Raw genomic sequence first — 18,221 nt, 5'->3', positions numbered from 1 at the left:
CTTGGAAGGACAAACTCCAGGGTTCTGGTAGGAACAAAGAGTACTGTAAATCCAGGTAAGGGAGCATATCTTTTCACAGGTTGCCTCCTTTGTGGAGAAAAGGAGAAAAATTGTGCATCATAAATATTGCAAGCTCCAATCTGTCCTATTTTAAAGCTTTATAAATGCAGCAATTCAAGGGATTGTTGCTTATAGCAACAAATATAGGATAGTACAGATGGCGATGGAAAAAACATTACTGCAAGCCGGTCATTGTGCTTAGGAAACTGACACATCTGAGAGCATGTTGAGGTTTGATAAAGGGAGAAAAGGGTAGGCATTAATGTTGTGGTAATGAGGAATACACTTGTCAGTGTTCAAAGACCTTAAGTCACCCTTAGGAGGCCTTCTGTAATTTAAACACAGGCACTTATCTTTAAAAAGTGTGTCTCAAGACCATGAACTGATAAGGCATATTTTATTTAAATGGACAACAAATAAACTTGCTATCAAATAATTAGCTCACCAGGTTTCCTTTTAGTTAGAGATAAATATTTTCAAGAAAACGTAGCAAATATTACCAAGGAAAATAAGCATATTCTAACAAAAGATCAACCCTTCAGTAAAATCACTGTAGGTGTGCCCGTGGTTGTGCCAAAGCATGCTTGGTTGACAGAAAATAATAGAATATATAATAACAGCATAGTTATTACCTGAGAAAATATGAATTTTCTTCAGTAATGGCACAAATATGTTTCCTTTTGATGGTAGATAAGATTTTGCTAGCTATAGAAATGACCTGACATAGACTCATAGAATTTGTTTGCCATAACTGCAACTTCAAAGGACCATAATGATCCAATTCTCCATCTACTGATGGAATACACTGAAATGACAGTGAACTGAAAATACACTCCCATTGAAGCAAGAACTAATTTTGCTGCTATGACTAGGAAAGTATTTTTTGTTTTGGAAAATTCTCATGAAGAGCTGAGTTCTTACTACGTGTGTTATCAGTGCCATTGGTACATCTCTGCTCTGTGCAGTCATAAAGGCACAGCAGTGCTCAGTGTTTATTCTATTGCAATGAAGCTCAAGAAAGAGAGCTGCTTGTGACCACAGGTCATGCAAACTGGATGAACACTTTAATGAGCTGGCAGGCTTCTTCTGTCCTTCCTATCAACATCAACTTTGCACATGCCAACCAGCCACATGCCAAGTGAGTTGGCTTAAGCGTGATCTGTAAGAACTCAGTCAACACAAGAGAAGGTGCACATGAAGGAATTTAACATAGAATCATATAGAATCATAGAATCATTGGGGTTGGAAGGGACCTCAGAGATCATCAAGTCCAACCCTTGATCCACTACCGCTGCAGTTACCAGACCATGGCACTGAGTGCCACATCCAGTCTCTTTTTAAATATCTCCAGGGATGGAGAATCCACCACTTCCCTGGGCAGCCCATTCCAATGCTTGATCACCCTCTCAGTAAAGAAATTCTTTCTAAAATCCAACCTAAACCTCCCCTGGCACAACTTGAGACCATGCCCTCTTGTCTTGCCAATTAGCAGGGCTGCCTCAGACATGCCAGTGAGAATAAAAACCCAAATTTTTCACACAAACTCAGAGATACACCAACCTGCTTTGTAAATACCTCTGGTTTTACATAATTACAAAGTAGAAGCCATCGTTGACAAGTTTTAACAGTGAAATCAGTGTGATGTGTCATACTGGAAACCCGGTGAAAACACGTAGCTTGCAGAGTGGCATGGACTATTATGCTAGAGATTGTGAAAGGCAATTTTTTACATGATTTAAGGAATGCAGATGACTACTCTGGAAGCATTACAAATACAAAAAATTACTGCTTTCATCCTGAAATAGTTTGAGAGTTTTAGGAGTAAGGAAATATAAAGCAAGGGGCATGGCCTCAGTCCCTTGCCTGGTATATGGTGCATATACATCGACTTTTAAAGGTTCCATGAAAACTCTACAGACCTGTAAGATGAGAAGAGGTGGATCTAAAGATAAAATATAAAGGATTTGGGAACAGCCAGCACAGCATTTGCAAAGGGAAGTCACGCTTCAGAATGCAGCATGTGTTCTTTGAATAGTTTATGACCCTGTGCATAAGGACAATTCATCTGCTCTACTGAATTTCTATTTCAATTTCTAAAATGGTTCAGAATATGTTCTTCACAAAAGAATAAATCAAGTAAGACAAAAAGAGAAGATACTTGTCCAGATAAAATATTGATTAGAAAACAGAAAAATAAGAGTTCTCACACTGAAAATAAACCACACATAAAATCGAAGATCTTTTTGGGGAAAAATGTTCTTATGCGTTTTCATAAGAAAAAGAGGTTTGTAATGAACTCACCTAATGTTTGCTGATGGCACTATGTTCTTGGTTAATAAATGAGGACAAAATGCAAAAAAAAAACCCAAGAAAAAACAACCCCCCAAAAAACCCCACAGAAAGCTCTTACTAGACTGAGAAGTAACATCACTGTGGAAATTCAGTGCATACACATAGAAAGTGACACAAGTAAAAAGAAAATCCCTAACTTTTTTTACATGTAAAATGATGGTCTTTTAGCTAACAATTACCACTTAGTAGCTAGGTCCTACAGCTATTGTCTTTCCAGAAAAATGATAACTGATTGAACAATAAAGTTAGGAATTATCAGGAATGGTATAAAGAGCAAGACAGAACTTTCTTAGGTCACTGATTGAATAAATGGCCCACCTGCATCTGGTACAATGCATGCAGCTTTGTTCCACCATCTCAAAGTGATTCAGTAGAACTAGAAAAGGGAAATGAGGGTGATGAGTGTTATGGAAATGTTTCTAAAGTAGAAAAACCTAGTTAAATAGTTGGGCATTTGTCAAGCTGGAAAAGTGACTTCTGAAATCATGCCACAGAGTGCGAAAAGGGACCAGGTGAAGATCAGGTTTCAAATAAAGGCAGTTCTTCATGTACCATCTCATTAATCTGTGGGCAAACTTGCGATTTTGTGGACGTGAACAGTTTACTTCAAACAGAAAACAGAGTATGTCCACAGGTGAAAATTAGCCCTTGAATTTAAAGGCACCACTTCTGTCAAATGCAGTCCTTATCCAGGAATCCAGTCTAAAGCAAATGCATTGAAACTGAGTGCATATCATGGAAAGTTTCATTGTGAGCTTTCACAATTTTTACATATTTCCCTGTATTCCTAGGTTTGGCCATTGCTGGAAGGAAGACACTGATGTAAGTATAGTTGGTCTGAGTAATTTTCAAGTGTAGCAAACTAATTATTTGATGCAAGCCTGAATCTGATCAACATCATCAATGTTTGTAGCTACCTACCATTTCTGAACTTAAATAAAATAAATTATTATTAATATTCCAGTACTTGCTGCATTCTTTAGTAGAACATTTTCAAGAACTTTGGTCAGTCTTCTAGAGGGTGCTGGAGCATCCAGAAGGTTATACATTCTATCCCTAAGGTATCCAAAATGAACATCTGACCTAACTGTGTTTTTATCCTCCTTTATGTCTTTTAGAAATTCAGAGAGGAAGATCTTCACAATTTGTTGAATGCATCCAGTTTATCAAATAATCTTCTCTTCTTATGACATTAACAATGAAAATTCTGCTTGATTTTTCCAAAGCTTTGCAATTTTTCTGCAATTTCCTCTCAAACTGAGTCTGGAACTATCACAGTCACGAACTAATAAACTAACACAGTGCTGTCCCTACACATGCCAGAAAATCTACCCAAGAATTACTTTAGACTTGTGCAAAGAGAAATCAGTGAACAAAAGTCTAAGTATTCCAAGACCAATAGAACACTGTAGGGTTCTATAAACATTCATCATTTCACTGAAGACTGTATTTAAATAGGAGGGCCACATACCTTCCTAGACAAAGTGCAGATACTTTTATTAGGGACAATGTTACTCAAAATCCTTTGAAATGAGTGTCGGGACCTGGGACCTGAATACCAAGAAAACCTCCTGTTCCAAATTCCATGGACTAACTAAGTTAGCTGTAAATATTTTCCTGCAACTTCATGGTTCTAATTAGATTTTTTAATTCTGAATCACTGAATTTTGGTGCAGAGCTTAGGAAGTTAGGCTTTACAGGCTGCCTTTCCTGTCAGCAGAGAAGGGCTGGCATGTGGTTCAGGTCTAGAGCACAACCTTGGTATGTGAAAAGTCCTCCAGATTCTCTAGGGGAAATTAAAATAAACCCCAAACTTTCGTTTGGAATAGTGGCTTGCTTTCTGTAGGAAGAAGAAGCAGAAGAAGAAACAGATTTAATTTACTTAGAATCAACAGATTCTAAGTCATTTTCACTGGTGTGAGGCAGCATTTTGTTGGATGATTGAACTCACAGTTGGAAAACAAAATTCTGTGTGAATTTTCTATAGAGGATCCTTCTAATTTGTGCACCTCAGCAGTATTCTATCTTATTTTGGAGCTTAGCAACTTCAAAATAGTTTTTTTCTGGCCATTCATTTTGAATTTTGGACAGCACTCTTATTGTGACAGAATGTGGGGTTTTCACTATGAAAAGAGTATTTTGTTAATGTTTATAGCCAATAACTCAGAAGCAAAACTCTTTCATAAGTAATATAAAAAAATCTTCACCATTTGAAAGACCAAGCAATCTAAAATTAGTCTTTTTACTGCATCTCAGAATTTTAGTTACCCTTGAAAGGCTAATAGCAGTTTGAGATAAAAAGACTTTTTTCTAATCCTTGGTTTTTTTCCATCTTTAAATGTTCTAATGTATGCCACATCTGTCCAAGTTTCCCCTTTGATAAATGTAGTCTTGCCAAATCCATTTATGATCCAAAGCTCTTATGGCTCATGTACACATCAAAATGTTCTATTAATCTGTTTCACCAATAAATTACTGAAATGGCTCTTTTTTTAGGCTTCAGTCACAGGAGAAATGGATAAAAGACCACAGAAAAAAAGATTGCTATATATTTATTTTCCCCTATGTCTATGAGATGATCTCATCCAGTTTGCTCAGGCCAATTTTGGTTCTCTCATTACCCTTCAGTGTGTCAGAGGCCAAAGTCTAGGTAAAACATCTGAACAAATGACCAAACTTTCCGTAATACTCAAAAGTGACAAATATCACAGTGAAGTCACATCATAAAACAGGCTTGACAAGAGCACTGCACTTGCTGTGACATAAAATTTGCTGGTGAGGGCAAATACAGCTTTTTGCTGTGTGCTTAATGAAACACTTCCCAGACTCCTCTGTTAAGAACAATGACCTTTTTCCTGAGATCAATGACACAGTTTTAATACAGAACATTTTATTGAGTGAAGCATTTTCTGGTTTTCTTACTCTAGACAATAAAACCTACGACAGCAGTGATTCAAATATAAGCAATTTCTAGACATAAAATATTACTGTAAGTATAATTCAAGCGAATTATAATTAAAAAAAAATATGTGCCAAGAATCACAAGGAGAGTTCTTAGTAAAAAGAACATACCAGTCTAAATTCACTGGGACAGTGAGATCTTAAAGTGATGAAGAAGTGAGAGAAAGGACATTAATAACAATCAGGTCACAAAGTAAACTCGGAAAACTCTGCATCAATACCGGTGTGACTTCGGTTTAGTTACCTCTTTTTTTTTTCTTACAATCAGGAAAGAGGAAATGATTGTTTACAAAAGGTTTAGGGGTGATTGTAGGGAAGAGACTACAGACTCTGTAGCCCTGTTTCATCCAGAAATATAGGTAAAAGAGATGTTAAGGACAAAAAGCACTGAACATGGGACTGAGGCTGGAAATAAGAGTAGATAAGTAGAAATATTCAGACTTGCAAAAGATTTACAAAGGATCATTGCTTTTCTATCGTCAGCATTCTCTCTCTTACAATAGTTTTGTTTTCCACTGGTCTTGAAATTTTTATAGTCTTAATGACCATTAAGTGTCACAGTAGCAACATACTAATAGATGACAAAGTATTTCAGCTGAACTGTCACCATAAATGCCATCCTAAACCTCTTTGCAAGATGGCTGTCTGCAATGTATCGGTTGCACAAGACATTTAAAACAGCTCTAGAGGATTTACAAAAGTCTGAGAAAGCTTATTTTCTGTACTATTAATAGCATTAACATGAAACTTCTTCAGTACAGCCACCTGGCAGCTGAACAACCATACTCAAACCTATGCTATTAAGTATTTTTCTTTATATTTAATTGCTTGCCATTATATCTTCCTTCTCCATTCCTTTCTTCTGCCAACCAAAGCAGAGTGACTCAGATGCTTCACTTTAAAAAAAAAAAAATGTTCCTGCTGTACGTGTTGTCCTCTGATGATAAATATTTCTATTTAATACAAAGCTTCTTAAAATAGGATGTTTGTGACTGGACTAATCTCTTGCTCTCACTTTACAGGAAGCTACACAGTGTTTCTTATATTCTCCCCTCTTTCTATCCCCAAAGTTTTTGACTTTCAAATTCCATGGAGGATTTCCCTCTGGTTGCTAACGAGGCTGATCACAGGCCAGGATCTTATTCTTTGCATGCTGGAATTAGTTCAGTCTGACTATGCAAGCAAACACTGGTCAAGACTTTCACTTAATTTCCTGTGACGTGAATGAAGGAACACACTGAATTAGCTGTGTGGAACGACTGAATCACTACAGTCAAATAATCAAATGCCAGCATGGAGCTGCCATAGAAGCTCAGGCCACTAATGAGACTTTTCTGCTTTACTAAATCAGTTAGTTTGGGTTTCAGGTTGTTGGGTTTTTTGTTTGGTTTGGGTTTGGTTTTTTGTTTTTTTTCATTTTCCTTCAGCAGTATTCAGAAGCAGGAATTGAGTTCACTTGAAGAAAGAAGAAAATGCACTATTTCCAATTGATGCCTTTGAAATAAAATTCAATACTTTTACAACAGATACCAAGAGTTCATTTTTTCAACGTAATTCAGACTTTAAAACTGCATCAGAAAACTGGATCATTTGCTTTTAATCTACTGGGGTAGCTGCTTGTAAAGCCGTTCTTTAATTTCATGTTGCCACAGAATAAACAGAACAAGCTGTTGCTAAATGTTAGCACAGAATGTAAGTACTTAAAAGTGCTTCTAGAGAAAGAAATTAGGATGCTAAAATAAGCATCATTTAATTCCAAATGCTAGTTCTGCATCAGGGTATAATACTACAGAAATGAACAGCTAAAAATTTTAAAATGAAGAACGAATGCATGCTAAAATGTTGAGAATCCAGCCTAGAGTCTCTTGATAAAACATTTGATAGTGAAGCCATTTTCTGAAGTTGGCTATGCAAAAACTGAAGCAACCCACAGGAGCATTAATCCATTTTTAAAATCATGACCAACTTTATATTTACAATCACCATGGAGATGTGGCCTAAAGGATCTAATTCCATTTGACTTAGCAATATCTGGAAGACAAATTGCCTACTTTACCTTCTCCAAATGATCATAAATGCATTCACAAGTTCTTCAGTGCATTACTTCAAGTTGATATGCTTGCTCAGTATATAAATCTCTCCCTTATGAAATTTCTTCTGAATATTAGTTTAAGGAAAAAGAGAGTGTTTCTCATTTGGGAACCTCAGATATCAGAACAAATTATTATGAGATAAATGCCCCTGATGTGGAAAGAAGATTTTAATGTCATCCTTAAGGACATATCTGTGACTTTTTACAGAAGATGCAGTACCTGGCAAAACTTATGCTTTAGAACATCAGAATTTTAAATGATTCAGTAAACCTCTTTCACTGTTAGATAGACCAGCAGTTTAGTGGCACTGCACTAAACCGTAAATACATAGTGAAATTCAGTTCAATTTGAAACAGGAAAAGTATTATATACTACATGGGAGCCTGCATGGAACTCTGGAGGTCTTTAAATGCAAGTGTGATACTAGGTGTGCACATGCATCTGACTGGGACCAGGCTGGTTCAAGGAGAGCAGGCTGAAGGCATATTTATACTATCAGATCCCAGCTTCTGTTGCAAATGGGCATGACAATCCCTATCTACTTTACCACTGATTGAGAGCTCCTTAGTGTAGCAATACTCATGAACTCTGCTAAATTTAATTTCTATTACCATTTGAAAACAGGCAGGAAAGAACCTTGTCAGTCAGCTTTTAATAGCCATTACCTTCCACACTGCAAAAGTAATTATAGTTTTTCATTTCTTTTTCCAAGGCTATTTTAGGAAATTTTCAAAATGGAATACATTAAACTAAGAGAATAAACAGCAAATGACACATGCAGGTCATGTGTCAACATAACCAACATGCAGGTTTAGTATGGTAACAAAAGGGAACTGCTGCCAACAAAGGTGTCAGCATGGCCCATATTTTGGGGAGAAAAAAATTAGGAAGCAAAGCTTTAGCACAACTGAATCCAAAACTTGCCCCACTTTGTTTCTGGTTACATTTGCTATCATAAGGAGTGGTGGTTCCTATCTGGCCTGGTAACTTAGGAGGTTTCCTTCCCATGGAAAGCAGGACATGGTAAGAAAGAGGCACTCCTTGGTGTCTCAGGATTCTGGGACACAGTTAGAATGCCTTCCTGTAACTGGGGAAATGAAGGAGCATTTCTGCCATGAGTTATGGCTTCTCACCTTGAAGCCACCACAGCCACCTTAACTGCACAACATTTCAGTATTTGTTCCTCATTACAAATGGCTTTTGCTCATACTTTGCTCAGGCAATCTGCTGTGACTGAGCACAAGACCTGGCATGGTAGACAGGAAATCTAATCACAGCTTGCCAGAAGAGAGGTTTTCAAAATTTGATACGACTTCCTTATTCAACCTTAATGTTGTATTCACTGTAAGTCTTTGATATTTTTATTACCTACTGGAGTTAACAGCATAAATCTGGACAGCTTTGTAGTAAGAAATACCACTCTGTTCCAGTGACATTGCTGTTGTAGTGGTATGAGAGCCTAGTGAAATATATGGTCAAAATAACTGCATACTGTGCCATAAAATTTAACTGTCTCAGTGCTTTCCCTCACAATCACTGCTTACTTCTAATGAAGCTGTATACAATTGGAGCCTAGCACAAAATTATTCCTTGCTTATCTCTGAAACACTATTAAGTATACTAGGTTATGCAAAAAAGAACATAAGAATACAATAGTAGTGTCTGCCAAAGAGACAAAAAAATAGCAAACGGAAGTTTAGGATTTTATCAGAACTAGTGTTTAAAATTATTTATTAAAAATCAAAACTATACAAGTTCAGCACCTTTTAAAAGAAGAGATGTATTTAATTGTTAAAGTAGAAAAATGAAAATGACATAGTCTCTAAGTTAATAATGTATTTTCCTGAAGATCTTATTTTATATGACTATGCCAACTACTTCTCATTTCTCTGCTCCACTTTTGCCTTCTGTAAAATGACAACCTCTTGTTGGAAAAACAGATGTATTAAGCCATAGATATATTAAGACATATTGATTCTTTCATGATCCAAAAGTACACACAGACCTAGGGTCAGAAAGATTCTTTTACAGCATTTTTAAAGCACTTTCTTGTTGAACTGCGATGTATGAATACTTTCCTAAACTATAATCTTGAGATATAATCTTATGAGAAAAAACATTGCTAAGCCCATATTTAATCTTTTAAAATATCTAATCATCCTTTTGAGATCTTATAATGCCAAACAAACCAGCAGCTTCTCCACATAAACTTATTTATGTAAAAGAATCAAATCTTCACTGCACAGACTCCTCATTTTGTTGAATTTGTGGACTGCACAGTACAAATTGATAGTGCATACTGAAAATAAAATGTAGCCACAGGTGAAGAACTCAGACTGCTTATATAGGCAATGTGAGTTACCTGTATGCTTATTCATTGTAAGAGCAACAGTAACATAGGAATGCCTGTAAAATTAATAGTAATTACAATAGTTGTGGTTGGAAAGGATCTCTGAGATCACCAAGTCCAACCATACACACACACAGCTTATCATGTAATTTAGCCCTCGTAGCTGTCTTTGCTGAAAAGCATATTTACACACAGTTACATGCAATATTGTGTACCTTCCTTATTCTTCCCATTTTGGAGTTTTATGCACTTGAAAAAAGGTGCAACCTAATTCCATTCCTACACCTACTTTTTAATTTGTAATACTGTCCAGAGCTATGGATTGGAAACTACAACAGTAATATAGATGTCATATACTTGGAAACTCTCAGTTTTACTATGTAAGTGTAAGCAACTACTCTTGAACCCTTACAAATACATTAACCTATTTCCCCAATAGGAAGAAACACCAGGAGACCCACCTCTGAAATCTACCATAACCTAGATAAAGGCAACCATCATAGAATTACAGAATGGTTTGGGTTGGAAGGGACTGTAAAGACCATCTAGTTCCAAATGCTCTGCCAGGGGCAGGGACACCTTCCACTAGATTAGGTTGCTCAAAGCCCCATCCAACCTGGCCTTGGACACTTCAAATGATGGAGCAGCCACAACTTCCCTAAACAACCTGTTCCAGTGTCTCACCATTCTCACACTAAAGAATTTCTTCTGAATGTCTAAGCTAAATCTCCTCCCTTCAAGTTTCAAACCATTATTCCATATCCTATCATTACATGTCCTTGTAAAAAGTCCCTCCTCAGCTTTCCTGTTGGCCCTTTCAGGTACTGGAAGGATGCTATAATGTCTACTCGTAGCCTTCTCTTCTCCAGACTGAACGATGTAAATCCAAGCTCAGCCTTTCAAGCAGACTGACTGGTAATTCTTAAGTTTTTAACTGACTTTTAGCATTTTATTCTTTACTACTCTACCATAAAAAGGACCTGGAGTAAACTTACATGAATTTCCACATTGGTCATCACACATGTTCATAGTTTCCTTAGACTCATGTCTCTTAACAGTGACCAGGAACAGACAGAATCAGAGAATCATTTAGTTTGGAAAAGACCCTTCAGATCATCATGTCAACTGTTAACATAGCACTGCCAAGTCCAACACTATGGTATCCTTAAGCACCACATGTACATGTCTTTACCTCCAGGGGTGGAGACTCCACCACTTTGCTGGACAGCCTGTTCCATGTCTCACAACACTTTCGGTAGGAATTGTTCCTAATATCCAATTTAAACCTGCCCTGGCACAACTTGGGGCCCTTTCCTTTTGTCCTATTGATTGCTACTTGGGACATGAGGCCAACACCTTCCTCCCTACAACCTCCTTTCAGGTAGCTGTAGAGCGCAACAAAGTCTCCCCTCGGCCTTCTTTGCTCCAAACTAAACTATCCCGGTTCTCTCAGATATTCTTCTGAATAGCAAATAGACTTCTGCTCTGGACCCTTCACCAGCTTCATTGCCCTTCTCTGGACTCACTCCAGCATCTCAGTGTCTTTTTTGTAGTGAGGGGCCTCAAACTGAACACAGTATTTGAGGTGTGGCCTCACCAGTGCCTTGGACCACTGAAGCCATGTATTTTATTTTCACTTTTTAAAAGGATTTTTAAACCACTAAAACAGAGAATTTCCCTTGATCATCTTCCCCTTCTCTCTTATTGAGACTCCAAGGCTAAATTCACCTAATGTTTGTTCTGAAAGAGACTGGCTCAGGACTCAGTCCTGCAGACTGTCAAAAGGGAGATACATTAAAAGATTCATTTGGTCATCTCAAGGGATCCTTAAAACTGTGGTAGAACTACTGAAATCCTCTAGAGGAATGAGGCTGAATTTTAATTTGTAATATTACCAATTCTTGCAAGTATATTTAGAGATTATGCTGTAATAGCAGCATTTTCATACATCTTTATGACTTGTATCCAGAGAACTCTTAGTTTAACTCAAATCTATTATCCAAACTTATCTCCTTGTGCCTGGAAACACATGTTCTGTTTGGCTACACAGGATGAGAGTTAGGTAAAAATACCACTTCATTTTGTGGCCAGGGATATGGGTGGAGTTCTGCACAGAAAAAAAAAAAAAAGAGAATGAATACTGTGATAACATTACAGAGCATCTCAGACTCTTAGAAATGTTCCATTCATTTCAGCAATCCTCTATTCCATATAAACTACATAGAAATATACTATAGATCCATACAGATCTGTTCTGTCAAGCTCTAAGAACAAAGAATCAAGAACTGTGCAAGAGAATTGGTAAACAATTTAATGCAAAATATGGTGGAATATAATCTCTGCAGTTTTATTCACTTTGCATTTCACACAGCAGTGTGCTTGCAACTCCCAAAGATGGCAGACAATGGAAACCTTTATTCTGAAGACAAAAACTGCAATAGGATACCAAAAAATTTTAAGAACTCAGATCTGATTTTTTAATATTTAAAACAGGTCTCCTACCAATTTATAACATATAACACTAACCTTTTTATATGTGAATATTTTGCATACAATGATGAATGTTCTTCAAGTAGTATGGAGAAGAGTGCAGGAAGAAAATGAGGAGGAGAATCTGAACACAGGTAGAGAGGAGATAAGAGGGAGAACAAGAGCATGAAAATAGCTGACAGAAGTGCAAGCCAGAGTGGGCTTAAAGGTTTGGAGAAGACTAAGAATCAAACAGAAAGTAGATGCAAGAAATGGAGAAGCAGAGCAGCAGAGAGGGAGATCAAAATTTGCCTACTGGGCTATACTAACAAGAGGAGCCAGCAGGTTAAAGAAAGTGGTTCTTCCTCTTTATTTGGCACTGTGAGACCACATTGTGAGAACCACATCTAGTTTTGGGCTTCCCAGAAATATATTAACACACTGATTTACATCCAGCAGAGAGCTTGACATAGTCAATATGAATAGAGGCCCAGAGCATATGACGTACAAGGAGACTCTGAAGGAACTGGATGCCTCAGCCTTAAGATGAGAAGGCTAAGTATGGGTATTTCAGCTTACCAGTGGGAAGGTGTAGAGAAGACAGAGAAAGCCTCTCCTCAATGGTGCTCAGTGAAAGGTTGCAAGGCAACAGATAGGAGCATGACACGAGATATTCCGAATAAATTTCAGGAAAACTATGTTATCTGTGTACATTGGTAGTCAAATCCCAGATCAAGTTTGCCCAGAAAGGCTGTGGAATCTCCATTCTTGAAGATTCTTAAACCTCTCTGTACAAAACCCTGAACACCTTCTCTAGCTTTTTCTTTGAAGCCAGCCACACTTTGAGGGCCCAAGTATTTGGACCAGATGACCTCCAGAGGTCCTTTCCTACTTAACCTGTTCTATGGTTAGACAAATTTGAAATGAAGATTTGACCCCATGGATACAAATTTATAAAAGTGTGGATGAGTAGCTATAAGACCATGCCCTACAAAACCTAAAGATGGAGAAAATTTGCTTGAATCAGGAAACTTCGTGATAAAACGTGTGTCTCACCCCCCTCTAGTGGCTAATACACATAGGACAAGTCTGCTTCGTAAACCCTAGTGGCAAGTACTTAGGTAGGGGAACGAAACACTTTTGCCATACATCTGGATATTAATACATTCTGATATCATAGAAGTAGTGGGGTTCGTGGTAGTTTGGGGTTTCCCATATTTTTTTTTTTCTGGTTTTGAACTTTTTTTTTCTTCCATTTTCAAATGCTTTTTGCATATTCTATATTTATGCATATATGCATATGCATATATATGTATGATTACCTTTCTGTGTGTTTGCATAATTTTTGTGGTTGCATACATATTTATATTTACATGCATATTTTCTTAGTGGACTGAGTAGATAAAGTATTTCTGACATTCTTTTTTTTTCATACAAGGCCACCTAAACTCATCTTTTGCATCTGTGAATGAAAAGAAATATATAAGCTTCAAATACCTTTGTGCAATTACCAGTTAGGTCAAACAAGGTCATGTATTCAGACCAATAAATGTACAATAAATGTTATTTAAAAAATTAGGTTTATGTGCTTTGCGCAAGAAATTTAAGAAATGTGGTTATAATCTTCTACAATTTAAAAAGAAAATATAAAGAAAAGTGGGAATACTATGCTAATATTTTCTTATAGATATACCATTCATTGGTCTTTTTTAACATATGTGAAATAGTAAAGGAAATACACGAACACTATTGATGCTAATTATGCAAAAATTGTGCAGCCAGGACAAACAAAGCTGAAATGAGACATTAAAAATATTATTTACCAAAAAATTATGTCTAGCTACTGGGCAAAGGGCTGTGAATTTTCACACAGATGATATAATGTGTCCCAAGAATTCTAACAACTGCAACCAAAATTCAATCCTTACAGTTCACAGAAAATAATATTACTGAAGAAAAGGTCTAAGAGGTGATGACTTTTACCATAGTTTCAGCTACAGTAAGATACAACCAACATTCTCAGGTTGCTTGGTCTCTGGTGTACTGAAAACATCTTTCTTTGCATCTGAATAGCAACAGTAAGCCAGCAGCTACCATACAGCAAATTAAAACCCAGTTCTTCACTCAGTAAGCTAGACATGCCTTCATGCAGCACTTTTGAACAGGGAAGTGACATATAGCCCACAGCTACCATAAATAAATAGTACATGCAGAAGTTTAACAAGCTTTTTTGCAAGGGTCTCCTAACCACAGTCTTATGTTTTCACAAATGGGCAGTTTTAATTTAGGCACCAGTTTGTCAGAGGGCTCTACATGAAACATTGGTTCTAAGCATCCAAAGACTTCACAGTTTCCATGGGGCAAATCACCCACTTTAAGGCAACGTGTGCCAACCACGTGCAGAGTGGGTCCATGGATGCTTCTTTTGCCAGCAGAGAGAGACCACCTGTTATAACCAAGGGGGCAGAAAGCACTTGTTTCCATAGCACAGATTGAAAAATCATCTGACCACCTGCCAGTGCTGACAGCCCTATTTTCATACCTCCAACAGCTGCTATTAATATTTCACAGTACCAAAAACTGTAAAAAGCATTACAGAGTAATGCAGTTAAAAGCACAGCTGGAGTTCAGAAGTTTAAGCAATCCAAGCTACACCTCTCACTACAGATGATGGCATTAAACAATAAGGTGAAAAAAAGGTGCAGGAGGATACAATTTACAAGTGTAGACTTACAGGGCAATGTCTATAGCAAGTTGCTTTTGAAACTGCATCTATTAATCAATTGCTCTAAATGTATCTGGGTTACTTCCTCTACAGAACCAACAAAATATTCTACTCCTGGTCAGGCAGAGATATTCAGGCACATATTCCAAAATTCAGTCTTGCATATCCAAAAGAAACATGGGAATACAGTTTACATTGGTATCACTAACCTTGGAAGTCATCATTCAGTCTAAACTGGACTCCCTTAATAGAAAATTGAGAGAAACAGGCATCTCTATATCCTCTAAATTATGGAAGCATGTTAAAGTGGGAAGAATCATATTTTGTGATTGATTGTCCTCTTACCACTGCCTACAGAGACACTTCAAGGATTTAGCTTTGATCAGACACTTAGCTATTAGCTCAAGTTAAATAAAATCTCCACTTTTATTTTCAGATTTCAGATTTAGATATGAATCTTGGATTAATCAAGATACAACTGGTTTAGCACCAGCTATATTAAAAAAAAAAAAAAATAAAAAAAGGATAAATAGGCTATACTAGGAGCCTTTCTACAATTATGTGAAAAGTCCCAAAGAAAAATATATGAATCAATCCTGATTAAGCATCCATAACAGCATGCCAGAATTCCAGTTACAAAAACTGAAAGAAATTTAATAATGCCAATGCAATGCTGGTGATTGCCAAGGAACGAGACACCTTTTTCATACTCCTACAGACTCCAGGAAAAGAGATGGATTGGAAAAAAAGGAACAAAAATCCTGCTCAACAATTACTGTTTTAACTAGCACAAAACCACTAAGCAGTGTGGTATCTGAATATTGGCAAGAAGCTCAGAAGATACAATGCATGAAAGTAAACAGCATCCTCAAGGCAAAAAGTTTACATAATTGGTCACAAACTGAGGAGAAACACATCCACAGAGAAACACATCCGCTAAGATTTGTCCTTGAGCTTTTCTCTGAAAATTGCAGAAATTTCCTGAAGTTTTACAGTTCCAGGATACAAAATAAAACAAACAGATTCAGATGATAATTGGCTGAGTCACAGACTGTTAAATATTTGAGGATATGAAAATGGTTCTTTTCCATAAAGGATGACGGCCAATTTAAATACCATTTTTTTTTAGGTTCTGAAATACAGCTTCATTAACAATCATTTATTGAAAAAATGACAACCTGTACTATTCCATGGATTGATCTTGACATTTTTATAATATATAGTTCAGGATCTGCTCAGCCATTGTTGGGCTAAGATGTATTTATTAAAACAACCCTTGTAGCTGGAACCTCTCCAACTCTCAGCGATTAGGCTAATTAGGACTGCACTGGACAGTATTTATCAAGCCTTTCAGTAAAATGAGCTTGCCTGACCAAATGATAAAACACAAAAAGCTGTGTGCATGGCACATCACTACATGACTTTCCTCTGAGGCACTGTTCTAGGAAATACAAGTGAAAAAGCAAATCTACTTGTGAACTCACTTTATAAGTTATGGAGGTTTTAAGAACACAGCATTAATATGTCTTCCTAAATTACTTCCTGCTGAGCTTTGTCACTTTAGTGGCCCAATGTGGGATTTAAAAAATGCCGTGTAATTATCAGCCTAATAATATCCTATAAATAAGTTCAATTAAAATGTGATGTTATATGTAGTATAAATGCCTAAGTGGCAAAGGGCACAGACTGGAAACAATTAGTCAGTTCCAGGTATGACTTAGTGAATAAAAATACATTAAAAAATCTTTTTTAAACAGTAAAATTTAAGATAATGCTTAAAGAGAGAAAAAAAAAAAAAAAGAGAAAAAAAAAAAAAAACAGGTTTTCATTTCATGCTATTCTACATCGATGACTAGTGCTCTGAGTTTCCCTTGTGGAAAAATGATACAATTTTAACAAAAGTATTCATAGCACTAAACCATTTTCCCTAGCAAACACCATGTAGATTAACAGGACTTCTAGAGGAGAATGTTTCTTTGGAAGATTTATTGTTGTGCGATTACAGTAAAAAGGACCTGGCTGGTTTGGTGTATGAAATCTTGTCATCCTGGCAGAAGTACTTTGCTCTTCAAAGAGACAGACATATACTTGGAAGCAAGCAATAGAGCTCAAATGCTGAAGCTGCAGAGAGAGAGCCTCAAGAGACTTATGTTGATTTAGTAATAGGCAGTAAGGTAGCAATGTGTGAACCATGAACCCCACACATGCTCATTCTGGCATGAGCAGTGGGAGAAGTCCACTTGTTGAATTGAAGAAGGCACTGTAATAGCAATACCAAAGCACGTGTATGGAGAGGTAAGGGAAGGAAGAAAAGAATGCATACTGCATAATTTTAGTGTGGCTGTTAAAGGTTCATTTACCAAAATAGCTTTTCCTATGACCAGTGTCAATAAACCAGAAAATAATCAAAGGAAAAGCAATCTTGCCAAGCAAATGGCACATACAGTGTGAAGCACAAACCTTAAACACAAGGCTTTTGCCGATCAGATTCTCAAACTACCCCATGAAAATATTTTCTATCTAGCCCCTTGAAACAGATGGATTAAAAAATAACAACATAAGCTATAGTCTAAATAGTATCTGTCAGATCTGAAGAGATAGTATAATTTACTATATGAACAGTTATGTACACTGGTTCAGTTTAAGTTCTATCATCAATAAAAAAAAAAACCCAAATTATCAGAAACCCCAGTGGGTGATAAATGTTCTTACATGACACATGATGCAAACAAGATGACCTAATGACTTCAGCATTCAGCCCTCCTCCAAGTCACTGGGTGACAGTGGGTGAAAGGAAATCCAGCCTCCAGCAGGAGCACCAGCCAACATCACAGTCACCAGCTCCTGCCTTGTTTTCCCCCAAAAGGCTCTGTGTACAAAGGAGGCCCATCATCTGACTGTAGGCACATCAGGCAACATGAGGAAGGGAGGAGCACAGTGCTGAGGAACAGCTTGCAAGAACCATCTTTCTACCAAAGCCCTTTTGACAGCAGGGTCACCACACAAGCAATGCAGCCTCACTCCAGCCCAGGAGCCTGCATGGCACACCCCAAACCAGGCTGGGGTCCTCATGCTGGGCTGTGTCCTCATGCTAGCACACAAAATCTCCGAGCCAGAGACTAGCTATGGCTGCAGAGAAGCCACACATACTGGAAGCACAGCTTAGTCCATCTTCCAAGCCTCCAACTTCTTGCCAATAAGGGATGCTGAG

At 37.2% G+C, this 18,221-nt stretch overlaps 1 protein-coding gene across 3 annotated transcripts in view; it reads right to left on the bottom strand.

The window, feature by feature from the left end:
* DLGAP1 (DLG associated protein 1) overlaps positions 1–18,221 on the bottom strand; it is a 397,957-nt gene that overhangs the window by 271,079 nt on the left and 108,657 nt on the right. The window lies entirely within an intron of this gene.

Source organism: Heliangelus exortis, chromosome 2 (genome assembly GCF_036169615.1).
Source record: "Heliangelus exortis chromosome 2, bHelExo1.hap1, whole genome shotgun sequence".
NCBI classification, from domain to species: Eukaryota; Metazoa; Chordata; class Aves; order Apodiformes; family Trochilidae; genus Heliangelus; species Heliangelus exortis.
The sequence above is the reverse complement of the archived record's forward strand: the minus strand, read 5'-3'. Positions and strand labels throughout refer to the sequence as shown.